The sequence below is a fragment of the Spermophilus citellus genome (assembly GCF_964194105.1).
Source record: "Spermophilus citellus genome assembly, chromosome: X".
Classification (NCBI taxonomy): domain Eukaryota; kingdom Metazoa; phylum Chordata; class Mammalia; order Rodentia; family Sciuridae; genus Spermophilus; species Spermophilus citellus.
The window spans coordinates 1,446,384-1,470,763 of NC_138190.1; the positions used below are offsets into that span (position 1 = coordinate 1,446,384).

At 41.9% G+C, this 24,380-nt stretch overlaps 1 protein-coding gene across 5 annotated transcripts in view; it reads right to left on the reverse strand.

Moving 5' to 3' along the window:
• The window catches only part of LOC308639070 (zinc finger protein 442-like), a 186,599-nt gene that overhangs the window by 64,267 nt on the left and 97,952 nt on the right, over window positions 1–24,380 (reverse strand). The window contains exon 3 of one of the 5 annotated variants that reach the window (XR_014019973.1): window positions 24,143–24,194. The exons of 3 other annotated variants lie outside the window; for them this stretch is intronic. The gene's annotated coding sequence lies outside the window, so the exon portion shown is untranslated. Of the gene's footprint in view, window positions 1–24,142; window positions 24,280–24,380 lie in introns of those variants that run through there. One more of the 5 variants, XR_014019974.1, reaches the window with a different exon arrangement.

Sequence of the window (24,380 nt, forward strand, 5' to 3'; positions counted from 1 at the left end):
CAGAACAGGGGGTGATGCCCAACCTGTGGCACACACCAGGTTGACCCTGGGGCCTAGTGTAACAAGGCTCCACAGCAGGGGGAGATGCCATACCTACAGCACACACCTGGGTGACCCTGTGCAAAGAGAGGGATGGAAGGAGCCCCAGAGGCCCCACAATAGGGGTCATGGTCCCTGGTGATCACCAAAGCCATCAGGAAAATGAATGTGAGTGTGGAGAATGAGGGGACTCTGAGCTCAGGCAGTGCAGGAAAGAAAGTGACAGTGAAGAGCAGATCCAGACACGACTGGGTGGTGGGGGCACAGGAAGGTCATCAGGCCAGAGGTAAATGGGCATCTGTGCAAGTGCCTCCAGATCCCAGGTCCAGTGGTTTCCAGGCCTTCTTGGTAGAATGACCCCAGCAGAGCATAGCAAGGACACCAAGAAGATTATAGCAACAAGTAGGACCCCCCTGCAGCATAGGGCAAGCACAGGAAAGCAGGACTCCTGGGAATTTATTGGCTGTAGTGTTGAGAGTAGTATTACCCTCATGAGTGCTGACCACATCTGGGGTGCTGCACCCACTATGGACTTCACGTGGGTCATGACCACTGGGTAAGAAGGTTGCAGCTCTAAAGTGTCTGGAAGCCTTGAATCCAGTGCTCCTGAATTCCTACCAGAGACCCTGCTGTGTCATTTCCAAAGAATTCCTGGCTATGACCTGGGATACTTTTTACCAGTGGAGGTCCCATTAATGATGTGGGGCAGATGAGGCTGGACACCCAGGGAAGATTCAGGGAGCCAACTTACTAGCTGCAGGACTTAGAGGGGTATTCCTAAAATTTTGTGGACCTCGAGTTTAAAATTGCATTGTTTACACCCAGTGGGAGGGGGTGGAGGTGTACATTGTTTCTAGGAGTTTATATAAAGTTTTTTTTTTCTTTTAGTTCACAGAAAGTGCTTTTTGTACCATTTGTGAGATTAGTCAGAGGTTTTCTTTTTTTTTTTTTAAATATTTTATTTTTTAGTTCTCGGCGGACACAACATCTTTGTTGGTATGTGGTGCTGAGGATCGAACCCGGGTCGCACGCATGCCAGGCGAGCGCGCTACCGCTTGAGCCACATCCTCAGCCCCTAGTCAGAGGTTTTCTAAGCATTACCAGAAAAGCAGAAGTAAGGTCATCGCGTCTGAGTTCTAACCCACTTTGAGTTCTTTGCAAAACCTTTTCCTGACATTGTGTTTAAAGAAAACTATGGTGAAAATCTCTGGAGAAGCTTATTTAAGATTCTAAGGTGGAGAAGGGAGTGCCGCTACATTAGGACATCAGACTGGGACCCTCCTTACCTTGCCTTTGGTCACACACTGTGTAGGAAAAAAATCATCACATGATATTCTCAGGGTTACTAAACACAGAGAGAAGTCCAGCCTGGATTTTCTGACATATTCCAACTAATATTAATTATGAGTAGAGAAGCTAAGTGGATGTCAGTTTTTAAAATTCACTGATGTCAAAAACCTTCAAGAAGAAAGGGACTAGCTGAAAATGTGAAATAAAGACATCTAGTGCTGCATCTACTGACATGGACAGTAGTGGAGTCCGCACACACAGAAGCAGCAAACTCACCACCTGAGATAGGGGAGTGCTAGGTGTTAGAGCACCTGCCTAGCATGTACAAGGCAGGATTGGGACCCTGGCACCAGAAAAAGGAAAGAGAAGGCAACTCAAGTATTTTGAGAAGGTGCCTTTTGAAGCAATAAATACAAATGACATTTTTTTTAAATGCTCTTTAACGCGCCTATATACAACAAAACACCTGAGACTTAGAACAAGCAGGAGTGACACAGTGGTGGTCCACAGACCAAACAGGCATTAAAAAAAAGAAAGAGGCCAGCAGCAGGACACACAAGGGCACAATTCTATGGTCCAGCTGCAAGAAGGCTGAGGCAGGCTGAGCAAAAGTTCAGGGCCAGCCTCAACCCATCTCAGAAAACAACAAAAGAGCTATGGTGAAGCTCAGTGGTGGAGCACTCCTGGTGAAATCTGAAGGAGGGAAGGAAGTAAAGAGGAAAGGAAAAGACATTTCACTAATCTGTACTTAAGGCTGGAGTGGAGAAGCCTCAACTAACATACATAATCTGTAATAAAACTTTAGAAAGACACAAATAAATTGTGAAGTCAGGAAAGAACAATTGATTTTTGAGAAAAAAAAATAGTGGGCAGCAACATTGTGAGAAAAATCAAAGAAATCAGTAGTTGCATGACACAGTGAGGAAGAAAGCACTGCACTAGGGAGGGTTATGTACAGAAAAAGGTGACTTGATCCCGTGTATGTGTGTGCACGTGGGTGTGAGTGTGCATGTGTGGATGCCAAAACTCACCTCCCAGGTGTTTGCTTTTGTCATTTCACTCGTGCTCTAGAGAACACTTACATGAGCACCAGGCCATGTTCCATAGCCCCCGTGACTCTGCAAAGTTGTTTAGCTCATGCCTGGTGCACACAGGGAACAATAAATTGTTTTTAAAAAATCTGATAATACTGTGATTACTTAAATTCCATCCTATCGTAAGGTCTTAATAGAAATAGTCTGTTTCCTTAAATATTTGAACAAACCTTCCACCCTGTTTTTAACAAAAATTATCTAAAATAAACTTTTTCCAAATGGACTTCAGTTTAGTCCAACCAGACTAATAAAAATTTAGAGTATAAGGTGTGAATTAATGTTCTGATGATGCTGAGAATCATTCTAGAATCTTAGAAATTGAATGGCATTAATATACATAAACACATTATGTATATTAAGTAATTCTTGCTTCTTAACCAGTTAACACTTGGAAATTCTACACAAAAAGGCACATTTTGATTTACATCAGGATTTCAAGGAACATCCAGGAATCGGGCATGGTAGCATGTCTGTAATCCCAGTGGTTATAGAATGAGGATCGCAAGTTCAAGACCAGCCTCAGCAACATACTGAGGCCCTTGAAAAGAATTTACCAGGATCTTCAAACAAAATTAAGAAATAAAAATATCTAGGGATGTGATCAGTGCCTAAGTACTCCAGATATGATGATAATGGTGGTGGTGGTGGTGGTGATGATGGTGATGATGATAATGTTTATTATGGCATAATATGTGAGAGATGACTACAGATGAGAAAAAAAAACTTAAAATATAGAAAAATTAAATCTAACAAGAAGAGATATTTAACTGGGAGAAACATATTGCTTTCACATCTTCATGCTGAAACAATCCCTACATCCACTCCAGGGTGCACTCTCATTACCTCTAAATAGACAAAAAAGAAATGAAGGCACACACCCTTTTTACACATACAGTGTTTTCCTGAAAAAAAAAAAAAGAAAGGTTCCTTGTTCAAGGGGTTGAATGACTAATTCCAGTGAAAAACCAGGCTGAGGCAGGGGATCACAAGTTCAAAGTCAGCCTCCGCAACATAGTGAGGACCTAAGCAATTCAGTGAGAATATGTCTAACTATTTGAAAAAAAAAAAAAAAAATTAAAGAACTGGGATGTGGCTCAGTGGTTAAGTGTCTCTGAGCTGAATCCCTGGTACCAAAACAAGTAAAATAAAATAAAGTAAAAAAAAATTCCCTCAAGTTTGATGAGTAAGTCTAAAACAAACTGGAACAACTGAAGATCTCACCACATTTTTATATACAAGGCTTTTCTCCAGAGTGAGTTCTCCCATGATACTCCAAAAGAACCTGGAAAGGTGAAAGTTCTACCACATTGTTTAATAGGGTTTTCCTGATGTGAATCCTTTTGTCTTTGGAGGAAACCATGAAAGCTGAATACTGCCCCATATGGCTTACCCACAGGATTTTCTACAGTCTGAGTCCTTTCATATAACTGAACAAAACTAGAACACCTGAGCCCTTTGTATTTCTTACTTGCATATAATTTATTCATTTTGACATGAATCTTACAAGAAGAATCTTCCCAGTCCTTGGAAAAAAAGTGGGAAAATTAGAAGAGTTCCCATATTTCTCACATTCTCAGGGCTTCTCTCCATGAGTATTTTCATATAGGAGAAGGAAAGCAGGGCTGAGATGGGATGGGAAGCTAACAGGATGTATCAATCCTCCACATTCTGAGGATCCCCCCCGCCCCACCATGTGAGTGAAATGGTTTTGAAGGCACCAAGAAAAATGGAATGATTTTCCAAATTTTTTACTTTTAAAGCATTATTTAGTTAGATGTGGTGGTGTATGCCTTTAATCCCAGAGTCTCGGGGAGCTCAGGCAGAAGGATCACAAATGTGAAGCCAGACTCAGCAACTTAGGAAGACACTAAGGAACTCCTCAAGTCCCTGTCTTAAGATAAAAAGTAAAAGGAATCTGGCTGAGTTATGGAGGGCCCTCAGACTAAATCCCCAGTACAATTTATAGATATATAGGACTATCTATCTATCTATCTATCTATCTATCTATCTATCAGAATCAATGAATCTTTCTTCTCTTTGTGACAATACTGATTTCCCACATTTCACATTCAAAGAATTTTTCTACAGAAAACTTACAACGTTAAAAGTGAAACTTTATTAACAGAAGACTTTGCCAATTGTTTTCATGAGTACAATTTCTCTACATGATGTGTTCCTTCATGTAAACGAAGCTGAACAGATGGAACAAAGGCTTTTCCACATTGCTTCCAATTATAGAGCTTCTCTCCAGTATGTGTTCTTCCATATCATTGACGGTCACTGGAACTAGCAAAGGCTTTGCCACAAAGCTTACACTTATAGGGCTTCTATCCAGTATGAAGTTTTTCATGTGAGTAAAGGCCAGAGAACTGAATGAAGGCTTTTCCACACTGCTGGCACTCATAGGGCTTCTCTCCAGTATGTGTTCTTCCATGAATCTGAAGGTAACTAGATGTAGAAAAGGCTTTTCCACACTGCTTACATTCATAGGGCTTCTCTCCAGTATGAGTTTTTTCATGTGACTGAAGGTAACTGAATCTAGCAAAGGCTTTGCCACACTGCTTACATTCATAGGGTTTCTCTCCAGTATGTGTTCTTCCATGTCTCTGAAGGTTATTGGAATTTGCAAAAGCTTTTCCACACTGCTTACATTCATAGGGCTTCTCTCCAGTATGTGTTCTTCCATGAATCTGAAGGTAACTGGATGTAGCAAAGACTTTGCCACACTGCTTACATTCATAGGGCTTCTCTCCAGTATGTGTTCTTCCATGTATTTGAAGGGAACTGCATGTAGAAAAGGCTTTTCCACACTGCTTACATTCATAGGGCTTCTCTCCAGTATGTGTTCTCTGATGTATTCTAAATAAACTGGGGTAAGCAAAGTCTTTCCCACATACCTTACATTTGAAACGTGCATTCCCTGTGTGTGTGATCTTGTGCCTTTGAAGACTTATGTGTGAAACAAAGGTTTCACGATCTTGTTTAAATTCATAGAATTTCTCTCCATGATGAGTTCTTTCATGTCTTCTAAATAAAGAAGGAAAATGAAAGGCTTCCCCACATATGTCACATTGAAAAGGTTTACCTACATTGTGTGTTCTCATGTGTCTTTGAACACTTGTGGAAGAAGATGAGGCTTCACCACATTGTTGATATTCATAGGGTTGCCACCCAGTATGAGTATCTTCATGTCTTTGAATGTCACTGGAAATGAAGACTTTCCCACGTACTGTACTTTCATATGGTCCATCTCCAGTTTTTGTTAACACTTGTTTGTGAACACTTTTGAGAGAAACCAGGGATTGCCTGTGCTGTTTAAATTCACATGGCTTCTGAGATGTGATCTGCCTATGAAGGAATGAAGGGCATATGAAGTCTTTGGTACACATATAACAACCACAAGGATTTACTCTAGTTTTCTTTTCTTTTTTGAGAGAGAGAGAGAGAGAATTTTAATATTTATTTTTTAGTTTTTGGCACACACAAGATCTTTGTTTTTATGTGGTGCTGAGGATCGAACCCGGGCTGCACACATGCCAGGTGAGCACACTACTGCTTGAGCCACATCCCCAGCCTGGATTTACTCTATTAAAAGTTTTCTTTGTCCAGTAAAGAACTGGAATCTCATTGAAACTTTCCCCACACTATCTTCTTGGCCATTTAAGTTTACCACATGGCTTCTTTGAAGAATGACCAGCACATTATCAATGCTGGATTCATTCATGATTTTATACTTATTTATAGGTCCTAGGCTTACATTACTACCAACATCAGGTAAAGGCTAGGTTTCCTGATGTGTTCAAATTGCCTGAAAATCAAGAGATTGAAAGGAAACAACTCTTTGCAATGCAGCCTCTCTATGGTGATTATCCAAATAGTGATATTCACATGCAATTTCATATACTTTTGGCATGCCAAGTACTTTGAGAAGACTGAATATCTGTTACAGCTTAGTATATATTTCTGGGAAAAAATATTATAAGAATAAATACGGGCTGGGGATGTGGCTCAAGCGGTAGCGCGCTCGCCTGGCATGCGTGCTGCCCGGGTTCGATCCTCAGCACCACATACCAACAAAGATGTTGTGTCCGCCGAGAACTAAAAAAATAAATATTAAAAATTCTCTCTCTCCTCTCTCACTCTCTCCTTAAAAAAAAAAAAAAAAAAGAATAAATACTTCTCAAATTGTGCATACTTCTTGGGTTGGTCTGTTTTAAAAATTATATGACATTCTCAGATTCCCTCAAGAATTTCTCTTGTGAGTACAATTACCTTAGAATGCTCTCAAAATTTTTGATCTCATCTTCAATGTTCTTTTCATTCCATTTGTTTCCTAAAATGAGAAACCAGAACAATCTTTATGAATTTTTAGGAGACAGAATGGTTTGTCAAATCATAGGTGCCTTTTATGCTGCAATAATTCAATAACTGATTACCTTTTTATATTGTATATAAATGACCAAAATAAACATGAGTTCTCTAGTAGATTAATTTAAAAAAAAACATAATTATTACCTATAAAAGCCAGGTTTCTGAGGATTTCCAGCATCACATCTCTGTAAAGGTTCTTCTGGGAAGGATCCAGCAATGCCCACTCCTCCTGGGTGAAGTTCACAGCCACATCCTCAAAGGTCACTGAGATGTAAAATATCCCACAAATGTGTAGTGGAGGCCAGGAGAGATTGACAGCAGAATAAATGTATAGTCAACATGCTTGATGTCAATAGGATTCTATGAATGCCTGATTAATTGTATGATGTGGTCCATCAAATCCTTCCTGTACTCAATTCCTCACAGACATTCCAACACTAGAATTTTGCCACTCAGAAGGCAAGCAACTTAGTGTTTTACTCCCTTCCTTTGGTGAGTTCACAGGAAGTGAGACAGGCTCCTGGGTAACTCGTAACTTCTTTCTTGGTTGCACCTCTATTACAAGTTCTAGCAACCTTCTGTCCAGTGCAGAGCTGATATTAGCAACCCTGATAGTACTTACCCTTAAAAAAGAAACTGAATGAGAAGGAAATTGCTGGAATTATGAAACTCAGAGTTTAAGAGAGATTCTGCCAACCAGTGACTCACTGTGCATACACAGTTAATATAAACAACATGGCACTGACTGATCTCTTGATTCCTTGTGACAGTCTATTGTTACATCTTTAAAGAAATGCCTAGAACACCCCACCCTTAACTTCCAAACATGGATCACTAAGAAGCTTCCCCTACAGACAACATTTAGACAACTTTACACTCAGGTTGTCACAATTTGTGAACTGGGGATTGAGTTCATCTTTTGTGATTACACCAAGAGAACAACTAGATGTTTACAGGTACATTTCTCCAGAAAAAAAAATAGTCAAATAGTAAACAAGCACAATGATTAATAAACACAAAAATTTGATGGTTTCTCATGTTAAAGCAGAATGTGGTAAGATAAAATGATGGAACATGACTTAGATATAAACCAATGACCCAAAGATGTCACCTTGTCCAAACAACAACCTTGCAAAGTTTTATAAGTCTCAGCACAATTTTATTAATGAACAGCCGACACTAATTTCTAAATCTCATAGCAACAGTGAATGCACATGAAGTATCAAAAACTCTAGTGAAAAGCAGTCACTTCACTGCTATAAGTTCATGTAGCCCATAGCCTTGTACTGCTCAAGACACTTTGATCAAGATTGGGCCACATGTGCACTGGATGTCTGTTGTGAAAGAGTTTCCTCCTGCCTGTAATGATGGTGGTGCAAACCTGAGACAGAAGCATTTCCAGCGTGGTAAAGAAGCAGGGTTGCAACCTAGAATCCTCACCTATCTAATACAATTTGGGTGGGAAACAAGCAACTCTATGTACAATCATAATAATACTATGATGTCTGCACTGTGATGGAGCAGCCAAAAAGATCACCTACAAGAAGGTGCTCCTGCCAATGATACACAACCATTCTCAAGGACTTAAAACATGTCACATCCTGAGCAGCACAGTATCAGCAGAGGTGAGCAAGAGACCATGAGGAAGCCTTCAGTGGGCTGGCCTTCACAGGAGGGAAAGATGAGTGACAGCAGATGTCTTGGATACGGATCACATGATGGTCCAGGCAAACTGGCATCCAGGTGGCCAAAGGCACTACATCCTCAATTTTGTAGACAAAAATCCATTTAGTGTACATTCAAATGTGAAACACTAAAATACTTTTAATAAGCTCACAAGAAATTTCATGATATTTATTTATTTGTGATTAGAAATATTTAGAAAAAAATAAGTAGGGATTGAACATAGGGCACTTAGTGACTGAGCCACATCCCCACCACATATGCCATTTTGACACAGTACTCAATAACTTGCTCAGGACCTTGTGAGGGGCTGAGGCCAGCATTGAAATTTATGATTCTCCTGCACCAGCCTCCCCAGCTAAGGAGAATACAGTCATGCACCATTGCACCTGTGGAAATTTAGTTTTGCAAAAGAGCAAGTTATACAATTCTATACTGATGAGAATAAGGGAAAAATTAAAGACTCATAGCAAAATGACACAACAGGGAGCCTGGAACCATCTCAGTACTGCCATGAAGTAGAACGGAAATGGAAACACAAGCAGAACCATCGGAACAATGTCATCATGCCCCAAAGCCCTGAAAGTTTCCCAACAGGTACATGAAGCAGACATATAGAAGAATGCAGAGCAGCAAGCATGGTGTGACCTTCACTAGCCCTTCAGACTGACCCTCTCTGATGCAGGACACTGGCCTGAAATCTCAGTGCGAGAGCCTGGTCACTGGCTCCAGACTACATGCAGCACATCTTATCCAAGTTTAGGCAATTCCTACTAATATCACCATGGAAATATCTTAATGTCTTAACACCAACTCTCACTCATCTACGTCAGAAGTGATCACTGTGAAAAATCAGCAGGAATTCCTTAGAAGGATTCAAGTAAACAAACAACCTGCATCTGGCAAGAGCAGCAAACTATTGTCTACCCACTCAACCACCACCTACAATTTGATCAAGAAAGCTGCAGAGAGTTTCTTTTAGAAATCAGGTTTCAAAAACACCCAGGTTCAGGAGGCTGAGGCAGGAGGCTGGCAAGTTCAATGCCAGCCTTAGCACTTAGTTAGGCCCTTAGGAAGTTGGCAAAAGCCTGAATCAAACTTAACAAAAAAAGTTAAGGGGAAAGGTGCTGGGGATTTTGTTCAGTGGTTAAGCACCTGAGGGTTCACTGCACAGTATGCTCCCCCAAATAAAACAATGGAGATTTCTGAGGAAAGAAGGAAGCTCACAGACTAGGAGGAAGCAATTCAGAGAGGCCTATGACACTCAAGCTCAGCAGTGGTTGCTCACAGGCTGGGTTCTGCAGAGCAAAGGCACAGCAGAGCTTTAAACAGCACCACTGTGCATTAAAGCAGAGGACCCAGCACAACTACTCACAAAAACCAGACAAGTGAGGTTTTGCTGTTTCTACTCTTCTTCTCTAGTTTCTGGTGTATGGAGAAATGAGGCCAGGGGACACTGAGATCTAGCAGCAATGTTTTATTGGTGGCACCACAACCCAGAAAAATAATTTCCAAAGCCTGAGCCCTGAGTACAGCAGGGCTTTTACTTTTATACATAAAAACTTTTGAGGACATCCAGGCAAGGGAGCTGGGGCAATACATTGAAGGGATAATTTTATGTTTCTTATATGAAAATAAGCTTGTTAATGGCCTAAAGACTCAGCTCAGACATATTAGGGACTTTTACTATGCTCAACCTGAAGAGGGATTGTTCTTTCTCTGCTACTTTGTTGGCTGTTTGTGCTACTGCATTACAGGTACCTGCAGCTGCTGCCAGCCTGCATGGTGACATGTTAGAGAGCACAGCTCCTGGGTGTCAGCCTGCAAATCCAGAGCCTGTCATCTCTGAAACTGTCAAAGTTTCCATTCTGTTCAATGACCCTAGCATTCAGGGAAATCTTTCAAAAGAGCTGAACACAAAATATTTACTAAACATAGCTCATAGACATAGTCTCTACACAAAGGCATGAAGCCTTCAACAAACAGGACCCACATTATAGGAGAAAAAAAAGAAACACATTTTTTTAATTTGTTAATGGATGGCTGGGGATGTGGCTCAAGTGGTAGCGTGCTTGCCTGGCATGCGTGCAGCCCGGATTGGATCCTCAGCACCATATACAAACAAAGATGTTGTGTCCGCCGAAAAACTAAAAATAAATAAATAAATATCAAAACTCTCTCTCTCTCTCTTTAAAAAAAAATTTGTTAATGGAACTTTATTTATTTGTATATGGAGCTGAGAATCCAACTCAATGCCTCATGCATGCTAGGCAAATGCTCTACAACTGAGCCACAACCCCAGCCCCAAGAAACACATTTTCATTCACTTATCAAAAAAAAAAAAAAGTACAAAGAATACTGACACACAGGAAAACATGACTCATGAATGGAAAATAAAGCATTTTAAATTGACCATCCTTGAGTAAGATAAGACTCCAGAATCCCTGGGATAAATTTTCTTTCTATTCATTTATTTGTTTATATTTTGTACCAAAGATTGAACCAAGGGTTGCTTAACAAATAAGCCACATCGACTGCACTTTTTTATTTTTAATTATTTCTATTTTGACAGAGGAATTCTCTAAGTAGTTCAGCACCTAAGTTGTTGAGGATACCTTTGAACTTGGGATCCTCCAGCCTAAGAGTCCTGAGCTGCTGGGATCAAAGGGATGTGCCACTGTGGTGGCCCTAGGCTAAACTTTCATTAACTGTCTTGAATTATTAGTATGCACACACCTAAAACAAAACCAAAATACATCAGGAAGAGACATACAAAACTTCCCAGGACAATGAAGAATATACTGCTACATTTGGAGACATCACCACAACTCTGTTGGTCTGTGAACATGTAGCAGAGCAACAGACAGGAGGGCTTCGCTGGACATTAGTCAACAGTGAAAAACACAGCCTTCTCAGGATCACAGTAAAACTCCCCAGAACATGCCCCATTCTGAGCCATAAAACTCACCTCAACAAGTGTGCAATGCAAGTGAAATCCCAAGTATCCTCAAAGAACATGAAAGTTCAGAAATCACATCAGAAGCAGCTGGAAAACCACTAAGAAGTGGGAGATGCAACACAGGACTCTAAACAGACACAGGAGGAAGAGGTGACTAAGGGGCAAACTTGACCATGTTGAGAAAAATAAAATGTACGAGTCCAACATGGGAAAACAGCATGGCTGGTGCATTGGGGTCTCTGCAGCATCCAAAGCACATTCCAGAAAAGAAGAGATAAAAGCAACCATTGAACCTGGCATTTAGGGAAAGCAGAGAACGAAGAGCAAGGTAAGTGTAAATTAAGTACAGGCAGGAAACAGAGGGTGTTGGTGAAACCACAATCAAGAAATCAGCAGTCTGCAAAACCAAGTTCTTCCTGAACATCAGCATCACTGACAAACTAATATGTGGCTAAGGAAACAGAGGACAGGAGTGAGGTTATGGCTCAGTGTAGAGAGCTTGCCTAGCACCAGTGAGTCACTGGGTTGAATCCATACCAGCACATCAAAGTAAATAAATATAACAAAGGTATGAGAACTACAATAACAATAAACAAATAAGAAAACCAAGGACAAAAAAACTACACATTAGGATTAAACTAGCCAGTGTTACCATCCATGGGCTCTTCAACAATATCATGAACATGTGCTTGACAAAAATCTGATAACTTAGAGGAACTGGTCCAATAATTTGAGAGAGACCACCTTCTACAGCTTACACAGAGATGAATACACAAAACACATGAGCCCTTGCCTACTGAAGAAAATGACTCAATAACTAATTCCCATCAAAAAAGTGAAAGTTATGGCTCTTAGACATCATACAGGCTGCCACACAAACTCCAGAACAGCCACCAATTTTATACATTTTTTTTCTAGAATGCAGAAACAGAGTAAACACTTTCTAATTTCTTTTGAGGCATATGCTGCAATATTATCAAAATTATGAGGAAGCTATGAATTACTCCCATGATCATAAATGCAAAATACCTCCACAACATTATTCAACTGAATCAAAAAATAACTAAAAAGAACTATATACCAAGTCCAAGATGTTGAAAATAATGGAGGCTATGAGCTGCAGAGAGGAGGTGTATGATGTTTAATTGCTCACTTAAATTGTCACCTTGATCAGATTAGGAGATATAGATGTTTAATAGGCTTCTGGGTATGTCCATGAGGGTGTGTCTAGGAGGGATTGGCGTGAGAGATAGCAAAGTGGAGAAAGAGGATCCTGGCTTGGATGGAATAAAAGCTGGAAGAACAAGGCAGCAGCATCAGAGCAAGCTGGATTCTTCTCAAATGGCTCTTCCACTGCTGCTGTGATCACCTGAAAATATCAAAGTTCCCTTCTTCACTCTTTCAAAGCAGATTCTGCCAGGAATTCTCCAGGGAATTTCCAAAAGCACTGGATCACAGGCTAGGGTAGCACCATCAATCCCTCTTGTACTGAGCCTTCAGTATCTTGGGCTGCACATCTTCTACTTCTATAGCTCTCAAGTCTGCAGATGACCCCAGCTTCTTGTCATGTAACACAATCTAATAAATATCCCTTTTGTAATTGTACTTCCTCTCAATTCCTTTCATCTAGAGAACACTAATATATTATATAAGCCTACATTTGCTCTAAGAAATGAACTTTAATAAAGAAGTGCATAAACTATCACACTGTGGAATATTCATAAATATATACATGAGAAACAATATTATATACTGAATACCTTGTCCATATAATGCAAGAGTAAAGGAAACAGGAAGAGTTATGTATGCAAATATCAAAACCATAAAGAAAAGCAGGGAAACTTATTTTCAATACTGTTTCCTTTTAGAGAGTAATGGGTGATTTATCTTTAAAAGTCACTATAACTCCTGGTGTAGTGGTGTGCACTTCAAATTTTAGTAATTAGGGAGGTCAGGGCCAGAAGATGACAACACTGAAGCCAGTCTCAGCAACGTAGAAAAAGTCATCAGAAATATAGTGAGACTTGCTCTTAATCAAGAATTAAAATGGGGGAAAGAGGCTGTCACTCAGTGAGAGAGCACATGACTAGCATGTGTGAGATACTTGGTTTGAAACTTAGAACTACAAAAAAAAAATCAGCAAAATTAGGTAATCTGTACATATACTACTAAAACAAAATTTAAAATATATAAATAAACAGAAATAAAAAAAAACACTGGGGATGTGCTCAATGGTCAAGTGCCTCTGGGTTTAATCCCTAGAGAAACACCCACCCACCAAGAAAATGCTTTCACAAACTTGAAACTGTTTTTTGAAGGATAACAAGCATGAGCAAGTCCCTGGATTAAATCCCAGCACTCAATACATAAGTAAATAAATCAATGATAGTCCATTGTCTTGGGATGGGGAGTAAGCAAGAGTAGAGCATTTGATAACCATGCATGAGGTCCTGGGTTCAATGTGAAGAAGGCCACAAACACACACACTCACACACACACAAAGAAACTATACTAAAATACATTTCATAAATGACAAAAATGATTATTATAGAAAAGGTACAAATGAGAAGCATAAAATACAATAAAATCAATAGAAACACAATGTGATTTCTTACCAAGCTGATTAAAGAGACTGAACTTCCCCATGATTTACAATCTCTGAAAAAACCCTGAGCATGCTGTGAAATCCAGGGCCAGATGTGCTGTGCTTTTTGGTGAAGTTAAGAGAAACTACTTCTGAAAATGGAAATACCAGACCATATCTAAGATTAGTCAAAATCCTGTACAGATCACAATGACTGTAGACAGAGTATTTATGTAACTCCCAAATTTCATAAGCTAACAGTCCAGCTCCCAAAGGGGTGGCCCAAGGACAAGGCACTTTTTTTAATATCTGTGACTGAACCCAGAGGCAGTTTACCACTGAACTACATCCCAGTCTTTGAAGTCTCACCAAGTTGTATAAAGTCTCCATAAGTTGGTAAAGCTGTCCTCAAACTTGAAATCCTCCTCCTGCCTCAGCCTCTGAAGCAGCAAGAAGTTCAGGTGTGCACTACTGCAACTTGCCATAAATCAGGATTCTTAATAAATAGAAATGTATGTAGACTTTTCATAAATCTACTTCTTTCTTCCTTCTTTCATAATATTTCATCATTTGGTTTTGAATAAATAATCTTGGGCCTGGGATAAGTGAGCAGATCATTTCAAACTGACAAAAGCAGAAATGGCTGATGCTGAGGGAGCAAACCTATTAGGCTCAAGGGGCAGGAAAGATACCTGCCAGCTGGGACATTCTCACATCTGGTCATGCCCACAGAAACATTCCATGGTCACTCTCCCGGGAGACCTGGACCATGACTCCAGACTATGAGGCTTTTCAGGTTTGCACAGCACTGCATTGGGGTGTTTGGATTTTATCCTCTGTGAGCTTTTGCTCTTTCACACTGTGAGAGAATGCAAGGGTCAGGAATCACTGGTGACCTGGCCCCTTAGCACCAGCATCCACAGGCTGACTCTCCACCTGTCTCCAAGGAATGTGAACAGAGCTTGGGGAAAACAAGATCCTAAGAAGTCAGTTGTCTAGATGAAGCCTGTTCCGGGACACTCCTTAGCCCCAAGCCCACATCTGATACCCCACGAGGCTGTACCTCACACCTTAGGGTGTCCTCTAAGAAGAGCTGACTCAGGGCCTAAAATTCCTTGTACCATGCAAGGCACAGGATAGCTGCAGGCACATGGTGGCAGCCCGAGAAAAGGATAGTGGCTGTGAATATAGGACTCTCTGAGGTGTCCAAAGAAAACCTGGCTGAGAAAATCAGATTTGGTGTCTATACCTAAAAAAGATAAACAAGAAGCATAGGATTTTCGCAGGTGTGAACTGAAGTTCTCTATGAACTTGCTCTGTATCAATGAACCTTCAGACCACTTGACTTTGGGGAACTAGACCACCATGAGGGTATAAGACAGGGTTCTGTATGGTTGGCACAAATTATCTTGGGCTCTCTTAAGCTCTTTCAAAGCCAATTACCTTAATTTCTGTATTAGTCCAAAATTCTCCAAACAAATGAACTTCTCAGAATATATTACTAACCTTACCCAACATATAACCACCATCTCCCAAAGCTAACAATGTAACAATGGACCTACAGAAGAAATTTCCCCTTTTTCACTGACGCCACCAATCTGATGATCCTACGAATGCACTTGGTTAATGTATTCATGCATAACTTTCTTTTACAAATGTTCTTGTCAGTCATGCACAGTGGGGCACAACTGTAATCCCAGCAGTTTGAGAGACTGGGTCAGGAGAACTGCTACATTCAAAGCCAGCCTCAGCGACTTAGTTAGGCCCTAAGGAACTTATGTGAGATCATGTCTCAAAATAAAATATAAAAATGGCTGTGGATATGGCTCAGTGTTTCATTACCCCTTGGTTCAATCCCTGGTATAAAAAAAAAAAAATGTAATCTCTTCCAGAGTAGGACACAAACATCATTCAGGATAAGTTAAATCCATGTTCCTGAGGATGGTCATTAATATTTGTGTCAAAATAAACTATTTTTTCAGGTACAATGGCCAGTGCCTTTAATTCCAACAGCTTGAGAGGCTGAGGCAGGAGGATCAGATATTCCAGGTGAGGCTGGACAACATAGCCAGATCCTGTCTGAAAATAAAATTTAAAAGGGTTGGGGATAAAGGGCAAGAGAATAAATCAGACATTATTATCCTATTTTCATAATGACAACATGACTGGTGTGAATGGACATTAGGTACAACCAGAAAAAAGAGAAGTTACAGTCTATTTATATATGATGTGTCAAAATGCATTTTACTGCATTGTATAAGCAGTAAAAACCAAGTAAAATAAATAAATAACTTCTGCCAAAATCAACAAAACAAACAACAAACAAAAAAGGGCTGTGGATGTAAACCAAGATTCAATATCCCTAGTAGCAATAACCCACTGCCTTATTTCATTTAAAGCAGCTATTTACCCGAACACAAGATGTGTCAAATGACTATTCTTTCCCCTCAAGTATGATATTCAGAAACAAAACAAGAGTGTTATTCTTGCCAGAGATAGTGGCCCAGGCCTGTAATCCCAGGGACTCAGGAGGCTGAGGCAGGGTGATCACAAGTTGGAGGACAGTGTCTAAAACAAGTGGTAAAGGATCTATTTAAAAAGGCGGGGAGGTTCCTGGGATTTAACTGATAAAGCTTCTCTAGTTTTGATCCCCAATACAAAGAGAAAATATTCATTGCAATACTTCACTCGAGGAAAAGTGAAAACTAATGGACTGTTCATTTGAAACACAGGAAGAAGAACAGATATTTGAGAATGATGGGAAGTGGAGAGGAAATGACATTTTAGAAGCAGGAGGAGCCCAAGGTTCAGGTCAGGATCTACAGTGTTACCCGTGTTTACTGTGACGGGTCCTTGCTTCCCCAAATGCTGAAGTATAACACCAGAGAAGCACGTGGAGAGTGCAAAGTGGAAGGCTTAATTGAGGGAGAGCAGAAAAGATTCACCCCCACCCCCAGGAGGAAGGGGACTGGAAAGGAGAAATCCCTGGAAAAGGAGGTCTTCTCCCTTTTATACCTAAAGTTGTCTTTTGTCCTCCACATTCCTGTCGTTTATTTCTCTTTATTGTGCACATGATGGGGGCTGTTGTTGGGAAGGCCAAAGGGTGGGAAACTGGTGGACTGGTGGGGCTGGGAGCTGAGATCTGGGCAGGAACAGCCTAGGGTGGTTTGATTAGCATCTCCCTGTTTTACTGGGAGCTACTTCATTAACCCTTATTTAGGACATGTCAGGGTCGTGGGACATAAATATTTCAATTTCTCAGCTGTTTTTCTGGTTTTCCCAGGCTCAGATTACACTCCATTTTCTTTATGGTTCCAGTTGGACCACATTAACCTAGCTACATAAACTCTTCTCTTTAAATCTGGCTTCACAAACAGGGAGATCCTAGCTAAAAATTAATTAAAGAGGGTTGGGGATGTACCTGAGAGGTCGAGCCCCACAGGGATTATTCCACAGAACCTCAAAGAAAAAGATACCTATATACATATATAGTATCAGCTGGTGCGACCTCAGGCCATAGTCTCAAAATTTTTGAAACAATATTTAAAGATATCATATATATCACACATATATGATATCTAAAAATAAAAACAGTTTGACATCGCCTTCTGCCCCCTGATCTTTTGAGGAGATAGCCTGAGCTAAGAAAAGAAGCAATTGTGTAAGGGTCTGGCGAAGCGTCGGAGAAGGAGAGACCACACGAGACTAGCTCCATGCAATGGCAAGGGGGATTTATTAGCGTTCCAGCGCGCTGGGACTTCGTGCTCACTCAAGAAGGGAGAGCAGCCCGGAGCCCAGAGCAGAGGTCAAGCAGAGCTTAAGTACACTTTCTGGAGAGGGTGGGGGGCTTTGCATACATCAGAACAAATCATCATGAGGCGCGGGAAAATTGAACAACAACTCTGATACATGATTAGTCCATTCATTGGCGGGAACAGGCTGGGCAGGGGTGATTGGTCACTTCTAAACTGGGTACACATTCAAACTGATTGGTTCGGGCCCTGTGACAAACTGCACAGGGCCCTAGGCTGAATGGCCAGTAGGGCGTTGTCTTAACTATCTCAGGAATCTGGGTATAACAGAGGAACTTAATAGTACCTAATCTTTTACATTTCCATTCAAGGTTTCCAGCTTAGAAACTTTACCCTTTCAATTGGTGTTGGTGATTTGGCTCAGTGTTCTCTCCCCAGCAGAATGGAGGGGGAGGATGGGGGGAGTCAATTCCCTAAGGCAGCAATGTGGGGTTGAAATAAAATGAGCACCTTGTGCTTAATGTCCATGTTCTACATTCCACTATTAGGGAGTTCTAGGAACCGACCTGACTCTAGTGACCCCACACATCAGGTCATCTCTTTACCCCAAATCCAAACAGAAAAGTTCATGATGAAAAGCAGGAAAGGAACTTTGATCAGTGAAGCTACACCAGGAAGACAAGGGAACCTTGTCCTTAGCCCTCTCTTCAGGGCTGTCTAGGACTCTCAGGTTTTATAGAAAGGGCAATCAGTCATAGGCATGTGTGTAGAGGGCACACTGTATGTAGGTTTGGCGTCATTTGTGGCTTCAGACATCTGTGGGTCTCATAAAATGTCTGTGAGCTCATGGTCACGTGCCCCTTGACACACTTCACCCCACTGCACAGGCTGACCTGAACTGACCTCTCAGGAAGGGTCCCCTCCCTTGTGTTCGTTCCATGTCAGTGGTTCAGAGCCACCAACATTTTCAAGAAAAGCCACAAGCCACCTGCTCCTGCCTCGTAAGCACCATATCCCTAGCTGCTGACCCAGGGCTCTCAGCTTCCTGGGTTTCCACTGATAGTTAAACCAGAAAGAAACAATACACACATATACCTATTAAAAAAGAAAAGAAAAAAACTGAAAATATATGTAATGAGTGATAAAAGATTATAATACAAAAGATACACAATGAGAGGCAAAAAAATTCAATGGAAATTCTCCTTTCTTACAAAGGAGACTGAACTTTCCCATAATCTACACTCTTGGGAAAACAAAGAGCATTTCAGTAAATTATGTGAAATTCAGGGCATGGATTATTGTGGGGTTTTTTTGGGTGAACTTAATGAAACCTACATCTAAAATGAAAATAGTACACTGTATCTAAGACCAGAGAAAATATTGTACAGGACAGAGAGAGTAGAGAGAGCCATTTATGTTACTCCCAAGTTTCATGAACTAAAAGGCCAGCTCCCAAAGGGGTGGCCCTAAGAGGAGGCACTTAGGAGGGAACAGTAATCAGCTGACAAGGTGGGAGTGCTCATGAAGGGGATCAGCAACCTTACTTACACACGTATATTGGTCCTTTTCAGAAAACAGGTGTCATTTATTATTTCACTGATAAAGTATTCAGTGATTTTTAAATGATTACAGTTGGGTATTTTAGGTATTTCCAAAATTGTCCTTAAAACTTCCAATGAAGATGGGTGTGATGCTGCACACCTGAAACCCCAGCAGTTCTGGGGGGGGGGGTCAGAAGCCCAAGGCGATGTAGCAAGACCCTGACTCAAAAAGAAGAATCTAAAAGGGACCAGGGATATTGCTCAGTGGCTAAGCACCTCTGGATTCCATTCCTGATACCAAAAAACCACACAGCTAACATGAACCTGCCAAGTCCAGACAATAGCAACAACAAACAGTGATCCCCTGTCAATTTCATCATCTTGTCAAAGACTGTAACTAGTTTACATAAAATCACATTCATAAGTTTATCCACCACAATTTTTGTAGAAATGAATTCATTTCCTGCAGCAATAATGGAAGAAAGAGTTTCTCTGTATCTTAAGTGGCATTCTGGAATCTAGGACATGGATTTCAATTGGAAATCATTGAAGAGACAGGATCAAATCTCACCAATTTTCCATGCATACTCAGGGATAGCAAAAGGTAAATTAGATATTTTGTTTGTTTTTCTGTTCTGTTCTTTTTCTTTGTTTTGGGTCCAGAGATTAAAACCCAGAGGAACTTTACTAATGAGTCACATCCCAAGACATAAGGCCTGGCTAAATTGCTAAGACTATCCTCAAGTTTGCAATCCTCCTGTCTCTGCCTCTGGAACAGCAAGGATCACAGGTGTGCACCACTGTACCTGGCTGTAAATTAGAATTTTTAACAATGAAAACATAACTATACTATTTTTTTAAGAGGGGGGGTGGGAGAGAGAGAGAGAGAGAGATTTTTTTTAATATTTATTTTTCAGTTTTCGGTGGACACAACATCTTTATTTTTATGTGGTGCTGAGGATCAAACCCAGCACCCCGTGCATGCCAGACGAGTGTGTTACCCTTGAGCCAAATCCCCAGCCCAAAAATGTAGCAATACTTTTTAAAATCCACTTCTTTCTTGCCTCTTTAATAATAGTCCATCCCATTTGGCTCTGAATAAATAAACCTGGGCCTCAAAAAAGTGAGCAGATCATTTCAAAGTGATACACAGAAAGCTTTGGTGCTGAGGGAGCACACATGTGTCAGGCTCAAGGGGCAGGGAAGGCCATGAAGCTGGGACATGACCTCTCCTGGTCTTGCTCCTTGAAAGTCTCTAGGATCACCCTCCCAGGGATTTGGATCATGACTCCAGTCTACGAGGCTTTTCAGGTTTGCACAGCTCTGCACTGGGGTGGGTGGTGCTTAGGCTCTGGGACAGATTTTGCTCCTTCACACTGTGAGAGACTAAAAGGGGAGGAATCACTGGTGACCTGGACCCTCAGCACAAGCATCCACAGGCTGACTGGCCACCTCTCTCCAAGAAATAGGAACAGGGCTTTGGGTAAACAAGGTCCCAGGGAAGTAGCTATCTAGATGAGGCCTGTTCCAGGAGATTCTTCAGCCCAGGGCCCCCAGCAGCTTCCCTGAGAGGCTGCACCCCACACCTCAGGCTGTCCTCTAGGAGGAGCTGACCCAGGGCCTGAAGTTCTGTTCACCCTGCAGGGACCAGGGCAGCTGTGGGCACTTTGTGGAAGCTCCAGGAGAGGACAGTGGCTGAGGACATAGGACCCTGTGAGGCGTCCAAAGGGAACCTCTGCCCCAAAAATCTGACATGGTGTCTACACCTAAGGAAGATATAAGGAGAAGCACAAGGTTTTTACAGCTGTGAACTCAAGTTCTCTATACAGTTGCATCTACATCAAAGAACCTTCAGAGTACTTGACTTGGCCAACCAGACCACCATGAGGGTGGAAAGGCAGGGTTCTCTATGAAGAGCAAAAAGTATCTTGGGCCATCTTAAGTCCTTTCGTAGCCAGTTATCTTAATTTCTGTTTCAGACCACAATTCTCAAAACTATTAAATTTGGTTAATATAGTGATACACAACTTCCTTTAAGTTCACATAGGCCAGGCACAGTGGCACACAACTGTAATGCCAGCAGCTTGAGACGCTAAGGTAGAGGATTGCTAAATTCAAAGTCAGCCTCAGCAACTTAGTGAGGCCATACGGAACTTGATGAGATCATGTCTCAAAATACAATCTAAAAAGGACTGATTGTGGCTCAGTGATTAAGTACCCCTGGGTTCAATCCTTGTCTTTCAGGGTGGGACACACACATCATTTAGGGTCACTTGAATCCATGTTCCTCAGTATGGTCATTAATATTTGGATCAAAATCATCTATTTTCCGTAGCTGGGATTGCCAGTGCCTTTAATGTCAACAGCTTGAGAAACTGAAGCAGGAGGGTAAGGACTTATAGACCACGCTGGGCAACATAGCCAGACCCCATCTGAAAATCAAATTTAAAGACTTGGGGATGAAGAACAGAAGAATGAATCACACACTATTATCCTGTGTGCATATATGACTACAGGACTGCTGTGAATCCACATGGAGTACAACCAGAAAAAGGAGCAGTGACACTGTATTTATGTGTGCTGTGTGAAAATGCATTATAATGTCATATATAACTAATAAAAACAAAATTCAGTAAATAAATAAATTATGTCAAGGAGGTGGGGGGCTGGGTATATAGCCCAGGATTCAACATTTCTAGCCTTTTTCCTTTTAAAGTAATTATTTTGACCAAACACAGGGAACTGTTAAGTGATTATTCTTTCCCCTCAAGTATAATATTCACAAATAGAAAACAAATGCTTTCAAAAGTGTTCTTCTTCCAGGGACAGTGGCATAGGCCTTGTTAGAATGGCCTTAGGCCTCAGCCTAAGCAACTCCATTTAAAAGACCTGCAGTTTCACCAGGCACAGCCACAGATCCCTCCAGTAAGGCCTCAAACAAGTTCCTTCCCTTCACCCTGATAAAGAGAGTGAAGCACCTGGCAAGCTGTCCTTGCCTGATAAGAGGAAAAGGCAAGAGGATCAGGGTGGAGACCACCAGACTAGATGTTTCTGAACCCAGGGTAAATGATGTCACTGAGAAATCTGGTGGTAGCTGATAAGGATTGAAAGGGGGGTCAAAAGCCCAAAAATTTAGTATAAATGATAGAGCTGATGAACAGGGATTCAGCCAGCACAAACAAGGATGCACTCGAGCTGGAGAGCCTGCTGAGGACCTGACATCCCATCACTTGGCATCTTTCCTGAGCCTCTGTGAAATCCTCACCATTCTCAAACTCTACTGCCTCCTCTGGACCTTGGTGAGAGCTGCAGCTCCTCTCTACAACCTCCTCCTTAACTGGTCCTCCGCTCCACCAGGAAAAGCCTGCCTTGGTTCCAGACCTGGTCACCAAGGTCTGAGTGTGTGCTGGACTCAAAGCCTAGGACTTAAGACCTTTGAACTTAGCATGCAGAGGGAATGTCTGTCATTAGCCTGTCATGATTAAGTGTGTTGTGCAGTACTTAGAATGAATCTAGAATTGTTCACTGTGAATTAATTAAGCTAGAATTGTTTGTTGTGAATTGATTGTCTATGGCAATGCCTAGCATTAAGGATTGTTGTTTTCTTGATTAAGAACCTATACAGTTAAACTATATTGAGTAATTTGAGTGAATAGAGCATTGAAAGGGGCAGAAGTGTGTGTGGACATTCTTTATTTCTCCCCTTGACTGCATAAGTCACAGTTTTGCCCCCTCCAGACAGCCCTGTAATCCCAGGAACTTTGGAGGCTGAAGCAGAAGTGAAGCCAGATTTACAGATAGGTAGTTAGGCAAATTGGGTCTAATATTGAGTAAGATAAATAAAACAGAGGCCATTATAGAGAATGGAGTCCTGGAAACCAGAGCAGCAATTGAAATGTTAATGTCCCCAAGGCAGGAATCCATTCTAAGGAACTCTTAATCATCATCCAAAAGCCACCCCAGGCCCTTCCTGCCCAGATTACTCCTCCAGCCCACCAATCTGCCACCTTTTGGACCTTCCCACCTGCATTCTATCACTGCAACATAATGAGAAACAAAGTGTGGGAAAGCGGAAAGAAGACTCTAGCTATAAAAGAGGGCAGACCTCCCCCTTACAGGGATTCCACCTCTTGGGTCCCCTTCTTCCTGCGGGGAGAAGTCTTTTCTGCAGTCCATTAATAAACCTTCTACTTTCCACTCCACACTTGCCTCAGCGAGCTCCTCTGGTGTTCTACTTCACCATTCGGGGAAGCAAGGACTCGTCACCGGTAAACAGCGGTAACAGAAGGATCACAGGTTGGAGACCAGCTTCCACACCCAGTGGGTGCAGATCTCAAAATTCAGTAAAAGTGGAGGCTGGGGATGTGGCTGATAAAGCTCCCCGAGTTTGGGTCCCCAATTAAAAGAAAAGAACTAATCTCTCCAATATTTCACTAGATGAAAAGTGACAATTAGCGGACGGTGTCCATTTGGACCCAGTGGGAAGAACGAACGTCTGGCCGAGCTGTGAGGTGGAGGGAAGGTGGCTTTTAGAGGCAGGAGGCGCCTGCAATTTGGGGAACCTACAGCAGCCTCCGGAGGAGCTTCCCTGAGAGAAGGAGGGTGCATTTGTGGCCCTGCTTCCTCCACGTTGGGAAGAGTGGGTCGGGCCACCAGTAGGGAGCAAAGGGGACACCGGGGACCTGAGCCGCCCTTCCAAACCCAGGGAACCAGTGGACAGGGCCCAGGGCCACCCGCCAGCGGGGACTCGGACGCCTTCAGAAGCTCACCCACCTGCCGGGCCGAGACAGGTGCTGACCGCCTACCTTCAGCCGTGGTCGCAAACTCACCATTTTTGTCTTCTGTGGTGACCCAGCGTCCTCTCCAGGAACCTCCGGGCACCTGGGACAGGCTGCACAAAGTCACCAGGTTCCCTGGAGCAGAGAACTCCAGGCTTGAAGATGAGGAGCTGCATCGCTGAGGGAAAAAAGCCCGCGAGAAGCCCGCCCTCCCCCTCCTTCTGCGCACTGATTGGACAGTTCCTCCAGCGTCAGGGATGAATGGCCTCCAGGCCCGCCTCTGCACGTG